This window comes from Dipodomys merriami, unplaced genomic scaffold (genome assembly GCF_024711535.1).
Source record: "Dipodomys merriami isolate MVZ:Mamm:240054 unplaced genomic scaffold, mDipMer1.0.p SCAF_13, whole genome shotgun sequence".
Taxonomy (NCBI): Eukaryota; Metazoa; Chordata; class Mammalia; order Rodentia; family Heteromyidae; genus Dipodomys; species Dipodomys merriami.
This window is the reverse complement of record NW_027202604.1, coordinates 37,138,612-37,149,104: the sequence shown is the minus strand read 5'-3', so window position 1 is coordinate 37,149,104 and position 10,493 is coordinate 37,138,612. Positions and strand designations below refer to the sequence as shown.

General features: G+C 41.5%; 1 long non-coding RNA gene across 1 annotated transcript in view; it reads left to right on the top strand.

Annotated features, from left to right (window-relative positions):
• The first annotated feature begins 18 nt into the window (after positions 1-18).
• Positions 19-10,493, top strand: part of LOC138824781 (uncharacterized) — a 49,376-nt gene continuing 38,901 nt past the window's right edge. Inside the window, exon 1 of the long non-coding RNA XR_011371189.1 lies at positions 19-161. This is a non-coding gene — a long non-coding RNA (uncharacterized lncRNA). The remainder of the gene's footprint in view (positions 162-10,493) is intronic.

The following is a 10,493-nucleotide window of genomic DNA, read 5'->3' as shown; positions in this document are numbered from 1 at the left end:
CGGGGGGACAAGGTCGTGAAGAGAGGAGTCTGCGCGGAGCTGTGGTGAGGCGGGGCACCGGATGGCCGCGAGCTGGGCCGGAAGAGCCCGGGCCTTGTCGCCTCGCGTAGCGCGGTGGCTCTGGTGGCGCCTGTGGAGAGCGTAGTGATGCCCAGGGTGGGGTAAGAGTTTCACAGCGAGCCTCTCGTTTGCCTCGGCAGTTGTGAGGCGCCGCGAGCCAGAAACATTTGGAATCCCAAAGAGATGAAAGTATTTCTCCCCTCGCCTCGGATGCGGCGTTTTGCAGTTTAGACGTGGAGTTGGGGCTTGAACCCGGAGGATGTGACTCTACTCCCTGTGATGATCACAGTGAAGCCAGCCGTGGCGGGAAAGCCCGTGAGACTTTATCTCCGAAAGCCGGAAGTGGCGCTGTGGCTCCAGTGGTAGAGCGCTAGCCTTGAGCACGGAACCTCAGGGTCAGCCCCCAGGCTTCAGAACTGGCCCGCGCGAGCGCGCGTGCACACACAATCCCCAGTTCCTGTCTTTACTTTTTTTTTTTTTTCCTGTAGCTTCAAAGGTAGCTTCCCTTCCCTCCTTCCTCCCCCCCCCCCCCCGTCGTGGGGCTTGAACTCTGGGACTGGGCACTGTCCCTGAGCTCTTTTTGTTCAAGGCTAGCACGTTCTACCACCGAGCCACAGCGCTACTTCCGACTTTTTTTTTGCGATTAATTGGAGATAAGAGTCTCATGAACTTTCCTGGCACCTAGCTAGCTTTTTTTTTTTTTTTTTAAAGAAATTGTATAACCTAAGAACAACAAAAAGGCATCTTACTTAAATAATAGGCAAAGACAAGCCTATTTTTTAGACAGTTTACTCAGGAGGCTGAGATCGGAGGATCCTGGTTCTGGCAGGAAAATCCAGCTGACTTCCAAAAAGCCAAAGTGGGGCTGTGGCTCAACTGGAAGAGCACCAACCTGGAGCAGAAAAAGCCATGGGAGAGTGCTCTGGATCTGAGTTCAAGCCACACATACAAACAGGCAAATACAAAAACAAATAAAATCCAGGTGTGGTTCAAGTTGTAGATTGCCTGCCTGGTGAGCACAAGGTTCGTTCAAAAGGCAAAGACATTTCTCTAAGACACTCAAATAGCTAGTAAGCACATGAAAAGTTGTTCAATAATAGTAGTCAGCAAATAAATGTAAATTAACACAACATGGTACATATTTGAATGGCTAAATTTAAAAAGCAGAAATTAGGTATTTCCAAGTTTTAAGTGAGTATTAAGTGAGTATATGCAGTAACAGAACACATACATTATTAGTGGTAATGGTACTTAGTATTCCTCAAATTTTCCTATACACCTTGCAATTCTAAGAGGCCTGCCTATATGCAAGAGAAGTGGAAAGCTGTTAAAAAAAAAACTTGTTCTCATAGGTGCCCAGCAGCATTATTCATATTGCCCTAAAATCAAAGCAACCTAATGTCTTCCACAATCTGATGAATAATAAACAAATATGGCTTACCCATCCCATAATGTTCAGTCAAAGAAAGTATTGAATTCCAGATCAATGCTATAATATAGATGAATCTTGCAAACATATTAAGTGAAAACAGTCAAATATAAAACATCGCATACATGATCATTTGCATTTAATACCCCAAACAGGCCAACATACAGAGACACCAGATCAGTGGTTGCTTGGTTGGAAGGAATTGGGAAGTTCTAGCAAAGGATATGAGTTTTGGGGGAGATAAGGAGAACGTTCTGGAATTAGGATGAATACATAAAAGCAAATATACTAAGAAATCTGAAAACACATTAAAATACTTAAAGTAACACATCTACGTGAATTTTATCTTGATAAAGGTAAGAGGAAAATTTGATCTCATGAGAAATTAATCTACATTTTCTTCATCTGCAGAATCATACTTCCCTCTTATAGTCATTGGGAGATTTAAGTGATATTAATACATTGCCAGGCACAAACATACAGCTTAGTTGTAGAGTACTTACATCAGTTTGATCACTACCAAAAAATAGTGTGAAAACAAAACAAAATTCTGAAAGATATTACTTATAAAAATATAAATATTTATTTTCCCTATAAATAGTCTATTACAGATAAATTATCAAGTATTAGAGGAAAACTAGCACTAAATAAAACTTTGACATAATGAGAAGGACTAAAACATCGAAAAGAAAATATTCTGTCCATTGGACTTAGTGTTAATATAATGCATACCTGATGTATACTTCATATTTTATAAAATCATGTACCATAAATATGTCTCATTCTTAGGGGAAGTATGATTCTAACAGTTATTACCCACCAGTAATATCATGTTGGGTTTGTCATTTAAGCAACAAACTTATTGACCATAATGTGTCAGGCATTATCTGTCAGGTATTATTTTAGGTTCTGGGTATACAGCAGTGAAACTAGAATTCCTGAAGTGTCTGACCTTCTATTTGGGCCTATATTCTAATAAAAAAATATATAGTTAGTACACTTTATACATAGCATTCCTGTGTTAAGCCTTCTGAGGAAAAACTAAGCAAGGTCAGTGTGGAAGACTGTAGCAATTTCTGGAGACATAGGGGACAATACCTTGAAGGCCTTTTTGAAGTACCTGGAAGAAGGTACTACAGGTTGGAGTAGCATCATGCTCAGTAGAATTTAGGGAGAGCCATCAGGACAGTGAGGCTGGGGAGGAATGAATGAGACAGAGGCAGAAGACATGAGAATCAGTAAGTACTTCAGATAGGCCAATGTTTTGCAAATGATATCGTACTTTATAATTAAAAATGACAACTCTGGAAGCTGCCTAAAGAATGGCTTAGAGGAGGGTTGAAAACAATTACAGTACTGGGCTATTTCAGTGGCTCACATGAGAGATGAGGAAGTACAAGCTCTAGGGTATTAGTGTTAGGGATGGCATGAGTTGTCTGGTTACGGTGTGTTTTGAAAGATTATTATTGCTGATGGATTAGATGTGGGTTTGAAAAGATAAAGAATGGTAAATTTAAGAATCAGACCAGGGCTGGGAAGGTGGCTCAGTGGTAGAGCACTTGCCTTGCATGCACAAGGCCCTGGGTTTGATTCCTCAGCACCACATAAGAATCAGACCAAGCCGGCCACCGGTGGCTTATGCCTGTAATCCTAGCTACTCAGGAAGATGAGAACTGAGGATCAAGGTTCAAAGCCAGCCCGGGCAGGACAAAGTCCGTGAGACTCTGACCTCCAATAGACCACTGGAAAACCGGAAGTGGCACTGTGGCTCAAGCGGTAGAGTGCTTGCCTTGAGCTGAAGAGCACAAGGACAGCGCCCAAGCCCAGAGTTCAAGTCCCATGACTGACAAAAAAAAAAGAATCAGACCAAGCTGGGCACCAGTGGCTCACACCTGTAATCCTAACTGCTCAGCTGAGATCTGAGGATCACGGTTCAAAGCCAGCCCCAGCAGGAAAATCCCTGAGACTCATCTCCAATAAACCACGCAGAAAACCGAAGTGATACTGTGGCTTAAGTGGTAGAGTGCTCGCCTTGGGCTGAATAGCTGAGGTACAGCACCCAGAACCAGAGGTCAAGCCCCACAACCAACCCTCCCCCCCCCCAAAAAAAAATCAGACCATACAGATTTGTTGCTCTAGAGTAGCCACATTCTGGTAGTAGGTGCATGTCTTCCTTGGGTCAAAATGACACAAGGAAGTAAAATTGGACACATTTCATTTTTAGGGTTCTTGGTTATGTAGGGAAATAGTAGTTTATTCTATCAGAAAGAGGCTGGCTGGGCTCATGCCTATAATTCTAGATATTCCAGGAGGTTGAGATCTGAGGATCATGGTTTGAAGCCAGCTGGGGCAGGAAAAGTCCAAGAGACCCTTACCTCCAATTACCCCCCCACACAAAAAGCCAGGAGTGAAGCTGTGGCTCAAGTGGTAGAGTTCAAGCTTTGCATAGAAGGGCTCAGGGATAGTGCCTAGGCCCCTAATTCATACCCAGGACTGGCACAAAGAAAAAAGAAGAGGAGGAGGAGGAGGAAGAGGAAGGGCCTGATGATCTGCTTTGAAAATGTTTTCTAAAATGGATCCTTTCTAGAACATGTTGGTTAACACTGAAATGTTTGATATCTTTCTAACTTATAGCAGTAGTTTTTAAGTGCCCCTACATAAGCAAGCAAATACTTCAATTTCATAAATCACATAAGATATAGTGACACAAATTAAAAACTCAGTGGTATCTCTTTTAATGAATTTAGCTATCTCTTTTGAACAAATATCCTGTTTGTCCTCTCTCTCTTCCTCCTACCCTCTGAGGCCCTCATCTTTCCTCTCTTCTCTCTCTTCTCTCTCTGGGTCTGGCCACTGTCCCTCAGCTTTTTCATTTAAAGATGGCGCTCTGCCACTTGAGCCACAGCTCTACTTCTAGCTTTTTGTGGGTAATTGAGATAAGAGTCTCATAGACTTTCCTGTCCTGGCTGGCTTTGAACTGTGATTCTCAGAGCTCAGCCTTTTGAGTAGCTAGGATTACAGGTGTAATCTCTTTCCTTATAGATGGTGCTGGGATTGAATTCATGGCTTCTTGAATGCTGAGCTCTTGTTAAAAATTGCACCCCAGCCCAGTCTACTCTTAACGAAAATCAGGATCATGGTTAGAAAATCCACTGCCCTTTGTGTCCTCTTTATCCATTTGTGCTTTTAATTCACTTGATTCTAGTCCACGTCTTCAAATAAATGTCTTTAGAGTATTCTTCCTTTTTCAATTTTTAACTAAAAATTTTCTGTGGATTTTCTGTTTGTACTTGAGGTTTAGGTTGTTAACATTACCAACTATTTCTTGTTCCTTTTCCTGCCACTGTAATTACAACCCAATGTAGTTTCTTTCTGGGCATTAAATTTGCTTTTGTAAAGTTTAATGTTAAGCTTAAACTTTAATGTTAAGCATCTTTTTGTTCCATTGATGATAGCATTTCTTGAGCCTTCACATTGTAAAGTGAGGGTTTTATTACATGTCTGGCCTGTCTTCTATGCCTCCTTCCTTCTGCATACCTCCTAATCCTGTTAAGAGAGGATCCCACTTGGCAGGTTGGATTCCTGTGGGGATGTAATTGAAAGAAGGGATGCACCTACACCTGTTTCTCTCTTAATAAACTGCTGAAATTCCATCTCCTTCAAGAAAACCTTTTGGGACTTCATTGGGAAATGAGAGCTGTGTCTACAGTCCTATTAATGAAATAATAGCCTGAGAGTCCATGAATCCTAAACCCAAAGGACCTTTGTCCTGTTGGGTGTTAACAACTAGAGAGAAAAACAATCAGCTTTGGCTATACACTAAACAAATGCTGGTTTATTTACTTTTCCCATGTTCTTTCAAGCCCAAGGCTGTAAAACTTGGTAATATAACCCCTGTGAGAGCTTGGGATGGAATTAGTGACAACACAGTGAATTTTCAGGAGAATGAATGTGAACTTTATTAGTTCTCCTTTAATTTCATATTGATAAGTTGATTTAAAAGCAATTCATTTACTTGGAAAGGAACTCTATCTTCCTTGATATTGAGATCACCATAGGAATAAAGGCAATGAGTTGAGTAGCGAAACACCCCTGCCACCTAGTGGTTATTTATGCTAAAACGCAGCTTAGCTCTTACCCAAGCACAGAACACATAAAAAAGAACTGCAAGTACAGGAAACAAACCTACAAATATCCTAAACCTAGGAAGCTTATTTTCCCTCCTCCTTTTGTTGCCAGAAGAACAGAAAGGACACTGGCAAGAAAGAATATTGAGTCACCAGGTCCAGTTCTAGTGTGAGTGGCAGCTGCAAAAAGGAACAAAAAGTCAGGGTCAACAATGGGGCAGCATCCTTTAGTAATAGTCACTGAAGTGGTACCATGTCATCAGAGGCAAAAGCAATCAGAAATAGAGTCAGCAGTGAGGGGCATGATGAAGTCACTCAAGAGGGCCCATTTTATTGGGCATCAATATCTTTGGGGGGCGTGGTCTTGGAAGTCCAGAACTGCTTCACACAGGGAAAACTAACCTGGATGCTCAGAACAACAGTAATCAGATAGTCACTCAGCTACTACAGAAGATTCATTTAAGGACACACCATGGACATCAAACTTCAAAGATACTTAAGTCTTTGAATACTTGATATAAGATGATGTACTAATAGTTGCATCTGATTTTATTTGGAAAGGAACTCTTCTGATATTGTATAAGTATTGTATTGTTTGTTCTTTTGGTGGTACTGAGGTTTGAATTCAGGGCTTAGGGCTTGCTAGGCAGGCACTGTACCACTTGAGTCATGCTCCCAGCCCTACTTTAAAACCTTGTTAAATTGTAAGACTTTCTCTCTTTTCACTGTTTCCCTTTGTTTTCTCTTTATCCCTATCCTTTCCTTCTCTATCTTGGCATATTCTTTCTACCTTTACCAGAGACCTTCATAGATATTAGTTACTCTAATGTGTGGAGAATGTGTGGAGGATGTGTGGAGAAAAGGCACTGGAACGTTGTCCTGGATGGAGTGTAATTATCTGTAACTTAAAGCTGATTTAGGATTGTTGTTGAAGTGAGCCTGATTCTGGTGCTGCTAAATACTTTAACCAGTGGCCTAGATGAATGAAAATGGCAAGCTTATTAAGCCTAACAAATGCCTGACTGTACATGTATCAGTGTGTGGGTGTTTCTAGTGTCTATTGGTGAGTAACCATGCTACTCTTGGCAGTAGAAATGTGAGCAGAATCTGTAGGACTGATTAGCCAATTTTCTCATCTTCTTTTGCTACATAAGGGAATGGAAATGTACTGACACATGGTAATCCAGTTCTTTCTCAGGCTGGTAACATTACAGAATCCCTGTTGAAATGCAAGGATGGCTGGCAGAAATCAGACTCCCATATCCTCTCTTAAGCAGTGGTAAATCCCATAAATTTTAAAAGCACGACTTCCTGGGGGCTTGATGGGGGGAAAAAAGAACCTTTGAGCCAATTGCTAAAAGCAGTTGTATAGATGTCTCTATTTTCTTGGACAGTTACTCATGTGAGAAGATCTCACTCCTCCTTCCTGCTGGTCTTTCATATTCAAATCAGGAGTATTTTGAATCTGCCAGCATTGGCTGGGTAGCTCAGGTCCCATACAGAAAAGTGTTAATCCAGTTTTAAACACAGCTCTTTTCATATTTAGTTGGATTCAGCTCAAATTTCTTAGCCCTATTAATGTTACACAGAACCCCACATATGCTCTTCTGTCACACAAAACCAGTGTTTTAAAAACTGAGAGTTGAGAGGAAAAGGGATACATCCTTAATCCTCCCTGTCTCCTTTCCTCAAGATGGCTTTCAGCTCATTCCTCCCTCCAAACATCTGATCATTTTGTAGACAATTATTTTTCAGCCCTTGTTACTAGCTAGCCACCACTGTCAATCTAGTAAACCAACTTAGACTTGGAAAAGGGAGATTTTGAATCATTTAGTCTTATCAAGTCTTACTTCCCTGTGTCAAAAGACCTCATGATACACCTGCCCTATCATTTCCTATCATTCTGCTTCTGATGGGAAAATAATGAGTGAGGACCTGGATGCTGCTGTCTCACTCCTAGCTACTCAAGAGTCTGAGATTTGAGGACTATGGTTTGAAACCAGCCTAGGCAGAAAAGTCTGAGAGTCTTATCTATGGTTAACCAGCAAAAAGCTAGAAGTGGAGATTTGGCTCAAGTGATAAGAGTACCAGCTTTGAGCAAAAGAGCAGAATGAGAATGCAAGGTCCTGAGTTCATTCATGCCCAGTACCAGCACAAAAATAAAAATTTACTGAGGAACAAAATAATTACCTCAAATATCAACATCAGCTGGGTGCCAGTGACTCATGCCTGTAATTCTAGCTACTCAGGAGGCTGAAATCTGAGAATCGTAGTTCAAAGCCAGCCTGGGCAGGAAAGTCCATGAGACTCTTACCTCCAATTAACCACCAGAAAACCAGAAGTAGCACTGTGGCCCAAGTGGTAGAACACTAGCCTTGAGTTGAAGAGCTCAGGGACAGTGTCCAGGACCAGAATTCAAGTCCCAGGACTGACCAAAAAAAAAAAAAAAAAAAAATCATAGCTTGAACAAAATGATAAAAAGTAGCAAAACAAAATTATTTGACGTGTGAAATAACTCATATAAGAAGACTGTAATTGAAACTCAAAGCATTATTACATACTAAGAAGGATCTTTTTGAAAATTGTAGAAACTCTAGTAATATATGTTCTTATATGTGAACTGGGATTTTCATCAGCCAGAGTTCTCAGTAATTGGCAGTACTGTACTTTTTGTGAACATAAAAGTAAATTACCCTTAATTAACAGCAAGCTATTAAATATTTAGTCATATAAAAATGAAAATTCTTGGGGGCTGGGAAGGTGGCTCAGTGGTAGAGCGCTTGCCTTGCATGCCTGAGGCCCTGGGTTCAATTCCTCAGCACCACATAAGCAAAAAGAAAAAAGCCGGAAGTGGCACTGTGGCTCAAGTGGTAGAGCGCTAGCCTTGAGCTGAAGAGCTGAGGGACAGCGCCCAGGCCCAGAGTTCAGGCCCCACGACCGGACCCCCCCCCCAAAAACAAGTGTATGTCCTGAGGGGTGACATTGTCCAAAAGGAAATGTACTTATTACCTAACTTATGTAGCTGTAAACCCTCTACTGTTACGGTAACAATAAAAAACGTTTTAAAAAAAAATGAAAATTCTTGGAGGGCGGGGGGGGGGGGAAGAGGATGGGAAGGGATGGGAAGGGGAAACAAAGGAGAAGGCCACAATGCTTGATAAGAAATGTACTCATTATCTTGCCCATGTAATTGTAACCCCTCTGTACAGTATTTTCACAATAAAAAATAAAAATGAAAAAAATGAAAATTCTTTCCTGGACATGTATTCCAGAAGCCCTACAACTTGGTTTTTGGGAAGAACTTGGAGAAATGGGCTGGAAACCTCTTAGAATGCCACAAGTGGGTTTAATAGTTGATTCTGGCTGTACCTTAGAAGATCAGAAAGTTGATAGAATGTGGACAGTGAAGGCCAGTCTTTTATGAGGTTTCATATGGGAATGAAGACTCTGTTAGGAACTGGACTAGAGGTCCTTTGTGTTATATCATGGCAAAGAACTTTATATTTTGTCCATGCCTAAGACATTGAGGAAAACTGAGTTTAAAGGAAACTAATGAATTCATTTGACAGAGGAAAATTTAAGGCAGTCCATAATTCAGGGTGTGACATGGCCTTTGCTGGCTGTGTTAACCAAGTTTATAAATGAGAACTGTGAGCAAAAAGTAGAGAAGACAAGTTTGAGAAACTTGCAGTTTGCTCAGAAAAAAAAAGTGTGAAATTGGGATCAAAGAAATGTGGTATGTGCCTGTAAGACATGCTTATAATGCTAGCTTCACAGAAGGTAGAGTCTGATGACTGTAAATTTCAAGCCAGCTGGGGCAGGAAAGTCCATGAGACACTTATCTCCATTTAATCAGCAAAACCAGAAGTGGAGGTGTGGCTCAAATGGTAGAGTGCCAATCTTGAGTGAAAAGGCTAAGGAATAGTGGCAGGCTCTGAGTTGAAGCCCCAGTACAGGCAAAAAGAGAAAGAAAAAAAACGTGTGACTGCTGAAGACATTTGATGTTACAAAGAAGGTAAGTTCTTTGCACTTGGATGATAGGAAGAATGCATTGAGGACTCCCTTGAGAAGTCAGCAAGACTCTAACCATTGCAGGCCAAGGGGATAGAAGTGTGAACTCAGAGAGGAGAGATCCCACTCATGCACTTAGCTCACACAGAGCTTTCTTTCTTTCTTTCTTTCTTTTTTTTTTTTTTGAGTCCAGTCGTGAGGCCTGAACTCTGGGCCTGGACGCTGTCCCTCAGCTCTTCAGCTCAAGGCTAGCGCTCTACCACTTGAGCCACAGCGCCACTTCTGGCTTTTTTTCTTTTTGCTTATGTGGTACTGAGGAATCGAACCCAGGGCCTCAGGCATACAAGGCAAGCACTCTACCACTGAGCCACCTTCCCAGCCCTCACACAGCTTTCTAGGAAATATTTTCCTTAAGATTTACTTACCATTCCCAACCACTCAGAGGCTACTGTAGCTGTGGTCCAAGTGGGTCTGATAGTAATCTGCTGCTCAAGTTGGCAGCAGACTTTGTTATCATCTGTGTGATGCTCATTTTGCAAGCATGTAGAATGCAAGAATAACAGGATCATGGATGCTTCTACTCTAAAATGAATTTTTTAAAAAAAAGGAGCCAAGTAGTGGTAGCTCATGCCTGTAATCCTAGCCATCCAGGAACATAATTTGGGAGGATTAAAGTTCAAAGCCAGCCTGGACAAAAAGTTTTTGAGGATCTTTCTCATCTCTATCAGTAGTTGGGGGTGGTATGAATGCCTGTCATCCCAGGAAAGATGGGACCATAAATAGGAATATTGTGGCCTAGGGCAGCCTGGACAAAAATCAAGACCCTATCTCAAAAACAGTGAGCAAAAAGGGCTGGAGGTATGGCT